Source organism: Coenobita brevimanus, chromosome 1 (genome assembly GCF_032717465.1).
Source record: "Coenobita brevimanus isolate Jiangsu-jjx chromosome 1, ASM3271746v2, whole genome shotgun sequence".
Lineage (NCBI taxonomy): Eukaryota > Metazoa > Arthropoda > Malacostraca > Decapoda > Coenobitidae > Coenobita > Coenobita brevimanus.
This window is the reverse complement of record NC_136954.1, coordinates 65,244,909-65,250,168: the sequence shown is the minus strand read 5'-3', so window position 1 is coordinate 65,250,168 and position 5,260 is coordinate 65,244,909.

Below are 5,260 nucleotides of genomic sequence, written 5' to 3'. Positions count from 1 at the left end.
TTGTTGTTGTTGAAGCTGCCCTCCTCCTGTAGTTCACCATCCTCCTTTTGCGGGATAGAGAGGGAACTGAGGGACGTTTATATACGTCGAAAACATCACTAACAGCAAGAACAAAATAAAAACTCGTAAGAAATGCCGTCAGTAAGATGAACAACATCAGTAACAACATCAGTACCTCAAAAAGGAGCAAAAACAGTAACATCATCACTAATTCCAACAGTAGCTACAAGAACAACAACAACGGCAGAAACAACATGAACACCAGTAAAAGGGACAATAACATCCGATCCCTGAAATAACATTAACAAGAAGCTTAAATTAATAGCTAGGCTGCCACAAACAGTAATGACAACAACAACAGTTACATCAGTGGGATTATCATTGTCATCTGAGGTGCCAGGAAATACAACAAAGCAAACAGGAATTCACCAACAAGAGCAAGAATAACAACTTCAAAATCAGTATAACTCTCATGCTCATTATGTGAAGCTGCAGCAGGAACGACAAAACACGCAACACAAACATCGAACAGTGTTACATTTAGGGCAGTCTTCGTCCCTCACCCCGGTCCCTCCCAGCCCCCAAGGAAAAGAAAAGCAATAAAGAAAAACTAAAAAAAAAATGGTTAATTACTGTCAAGAAAAGGCTGACTTTGATCTTTCACCTTAAACCGAGGAAGTTTTTATCGAAGATGAATGATATTGTCTGGCATTACCCTGAATAAAAAAAATAAATAAATAAATAAATAAAAGGTTCGCGTTGAAGGTTTTGTACAGTATGCAGCGGGAATTTAATTGGAATACATCATACTTTTTTTTTTTTTTTTACAGGTGTGGTGTAATTTCGTCTAAACAAATCAATGGATCATCAGAGAGGAAAAAAATAAAATAACACAGTGGCAATGTCCATGTTTCAGTCACACTTCCCTGGCTGAAGAGAATAGGACAATGTTGATGATAAGCTAACATATCCTGCCTAAACTCAAGTCTGGCAAATGAAACGAACAAGTAAGCCAACATTATAAAAGTGTAAATCGCTGATGTTTTAGCAGCCCGGCCATTGAACAAGCCATTAAGGACTATTTGAAGTTAATTAGTGAGAGGAGAGAGACTTTTAAGGTGGTCGTATAAACAGAAAAAAACAGTGAATGGCCAAGAGAAACTGTTTAAGACCTTTACCTAGTGTGGACATGGTTAGGTGTTTTATTGAGGGTAACAACGGGATTTTCTCTTTATTTATAGTATATTTCTTTTAGATGAGAAGATTCCAGCCAGTCAGAAGGGTTGAGAAGCCGTACATTATTTTTTCGTTTTAAGATTACAAAAACATTCTGGTAGTGAAGAGATGATGGAAGGCTATTTCAGGTTTCTCCAGTACGAAAAAGTCTGTCCCAAGATGAATAGATGAATGAAATCGTCAAGGTAACAAACAAGAATAGAACCAAGTGGACGGGTTGAAAGGACAAATATTCACTTTCCTTGCTCTTAAACTCTTCAGTAGGGTGACACATTATCCACTTTTTTTTATGCATGATCTACATTATTTCATTCACTGGGAAAAATTATATTTAGAGAGAGAGAGAGAGAGAGACAACTGGAACTGTCTTATAAATTATCAGTAACAACTAACCATTACCCAAAACAATGAGAAGTATCAGGTAGTGCATAGCGGCAGGCAGGCAGGCAGAGCAATTCCCAAACAGAGCATGACCTACCGTATAAAGGCATCATTAAAACCACCCCCGTCCTCTCCTTGCTACCGACACACATAAATGTAAAACCAGCACCACCAGCAATAACACTAACAGCATAGCACCAGCAATAACACTAACGGCAACGATAAGAACAATGGCTAAAACATCAATATCAGTAACAAATTCAAGGGACAGATACTAAGAACAGAACAAGGTGAACAAGTATATCAAAATAACAACATTGAGGATAAATATAGCAACAACAACAGCATGAGGAGCATTGAGTAGGAGGACACGAACAACAGACATAACATCAGCAACAGCACCCCACCATCACCATCAGTAACATTAACATAACAATCACAATAATCCAGCAACTTCCACTACTAACAGAATCATTAATAATTCACCACCACCACCACTACCACAAACCACCACCACCAACACCAACAACAACAACAGCAAATTGTATAAAGTACCCTTCACTCCTCTTCCTCACGTACACAATACTGGAACAAAGAGAGAGAGAGAGAGAGAGAGAGAGAGAGGATGAAGTGGAAAAAGGAACAGTGAGGAAAGAAGTAAAGAAAGAGGAAGAGATGATAAAGCGAGGAAAAAGTGTAGGTGCAGGGAAAAGAGAGTAAGGAAGAATGGAAGGAAGGACGTGAGAAGGAAGGAAGGGAGGAAGAAGAGGGTGTGAGAAAGGAGGGAGGAAGGTGGGTAGGAGAGAGAAAAAAGTGGGAAGTTTGTGAAGGATGGAGGAAGCGGGAGCAGAGAGAGAGAGAAGGGATGTAGGAAAGAAGGAAGAAAGGAGAGATGAGAAAGGGAAACAGAAAGAGGATGAAAGAAGGAAGATGTGAGGAGGAAGAGAGTGAAGGGGGAAGAGGGAAGGTAGGAGAACAAGCAGGAAGGGAGGAGAAAGAGGGAAGGTGAAGAGTGAAATAGAGAGGAGAAAGAGTGAAAGAGGGGAAAGAGGAAAGAAGAGAGGAGAAAGAGAGAAAAAACAAAGGAAGGAAAGGAGAGGGGAAGGAAGGTGGTGGATGCAAGGAGAAGGATGAGAGAAAGGAAGGAAGAAAATGTGAGAAAATAAAAGGAGATGGACAAAAGGGAGTGGTCTGAGGAAGGGAAGGAAGGCGGAAGAGATAGCCAGGCCGGAAGGCGGGAAGAAGAGAGAGAACAGGAATGACGCGTAGGAGGAAGGAAGGATACAAGAAGGGAGGCTTGAAAATGGAAAGAAGGAAGGAGAAAGGGAGGAAACAGGGAGGGCTGAGTGGAAAAGAGAGGAAGGAAAGTGTCGGAGGAAGGAAGGAAAGAGTATGAAGGAGGTGGGAGATTAAGGAGGATGGGCGAAGAAGAGAGAGAATATGAGGCAGGAGAGAGAAAAGGTGGGAGAAAGAGAGGACGAAGAAACAGATGAGAGAGAGAGAGAGAGAGAGAGGCAAAAGGGAAGGAAGAAGAAATGCAGAAGTAGAAAAGTAGGAGGAATGAAGGAAAGAGGGAACAGGGAGGAAGAAAAGGAGGATTGTTCTGAAGAAGGAAATGGTATGCGTAAGGGGAAGGTGGAGGAGGAGGAGGAGAGGAAGGAAGGAGTAGGAGGCGAGAGGGAGAGATGAAGGAAGGAGGCGGAAGTGAGAAGGACAGAAGGAGGAAGAAAAGAGAGTGAGTTATGCCGTATGTGTGGGAGGGCGGAAGAAAAGATGGAAGTTGTGTGGGAGCGAAGGAGAGAGAGAGAGAGAGAGAGAGAGAGAGAGAGCTAAGAAAAGTTTGAAAGAATCACACAATTACCAAGACACTTAAAAAGAAATCAGTGCAAGATATCAGCGTCATTTTCTCCTGTCTGGGTTAATTCCATCTCTATCCCTTATTACGGTGCCATCTTTCACATTCCCGCCAATCCCAGACGATTTGACGATTTTCTTCATCTTATGGAAGGACTAGCAAGGGGGTTTGCAGCAGTGTCCATGAACCCTCTTCAATATAGTTTGGCCTTTTTTGTTTTATTATTTTTTACCTAGACGCTTTTTTCATCCTTTACAAACACCAGACGATTTTTTCCGTCACTTTTTTATCTTTTTTATTTTTCTTTGCTACTTCCTGACGATTTTTTTCAATATGGAAGCTCTCGTAGTGAAGGGGTTAGAAAATCCCCATGAACCTCTTCCGCACAATGACTCTATTCTGTTTTATTTTTCTTCCACCAGACGATTTTTTAATGGAAACAAATATTCCAGAGGTTATAGATAGCTTTCAGTAATCTTCTCAGTACAACGAGGCCTCTTAATTCTCTCTCTCTCTCTCTCTCTCTCTCTCTCAATGTACCAGCCTGTTTATTCGTATACCTATCTGTCTATTCACCTTCCTACCTATCTATCTATCTATGTCTATCTGTGTATCTGTCTGTCTATCTACCTGTCTATAAGGTAGCACAGGGTAAAAATGTTAGTGTAATAGCGCAGTGATACCACCAACTTTCTTGGGGCAGATTCTCTCCGCTTGAAACTCTATTTTAACTTTCGTCTCTTTTTGTAACCTTTTGGAAAGATATGTTTGGCATTTTTGTTGTAAACCCATGGAAGATTTTTGGAGGCAGGAGACATATTGGTCAGGGAGGTGTGTGAAGGTAGTAAAATGTTGAGTGACGGGGGAAAAAATGGCTGTGAAATATTGCGAAAAGTGTTACAGGGTAGGACAGGAAAGGAAATGTTAGGAAAGGATAGGAGAGGAGAGGAAAGGATAGGAAAAGAAAGGAAAGTAAAAGACAGGAAAGGAAAGGAAAAGAAAGGAAGGAGGAATGGACAAAGGAAAAGTAAATAGGAACTATGTAAATGTTTGTAACTCTCCTTATCATGGAAGATTATGCATAGATTTAAAGGAAAGGAGAGGGAAAGAAAAGATTAAGGTGGGAAAAAGTTGGTGTGTGTGTGTGTGTGTGTGTGTGTGTGTGTGTGTGTGTGTGTGAGATTTGATCATCGGAATAGTTCAGATAGTCAGTGAAATGTCTTGTGACTATGTTGAAGAGGTTTGGTAAGGTGAGCATTAAAGTATCCTGTGATTTTATGTAAGATTCTGGAGGTAGTGTGATATTTTGTTACTGCATGGAAAGATATGTTCTTGAAAGTTTTTTGAGTTAGTAAATGAAAAAAAATAAAATAAAAACGAAGGAAAGGATAAATATCAAATGGTTAGAATTAAAGTATTCTGTGTTTATAAAGATTTGTCTGTGGATGATTTTTAAAGACTGGGAAGTGCTATGTGACTGTTTGGAAGGATTTGGTCGTAAAAGCGTATGGAAGTTGTAATCGTTCAGTGTGATGCCTTAAAAGTTTTAGCTACATCAGACGGTTTGTTTGTATCCCTTTCGCTGCAAGAGGTCGCCCCTAAGCTGAGTAAAATCGTCTATACTGCTTTTGTAGTAACACGCTCAGCTGGTGGCTAAGTGGAGTCAGATTGGAGAGTCAGTCTGAGTATTAGTAACCAAGGAGAATTATTTTTACCTCCTAAATATGGCTCATCGAATTTCATACAGCCGCGATATAGGATTCAGTTTCTTGGAGTGGGCCAGTTTCG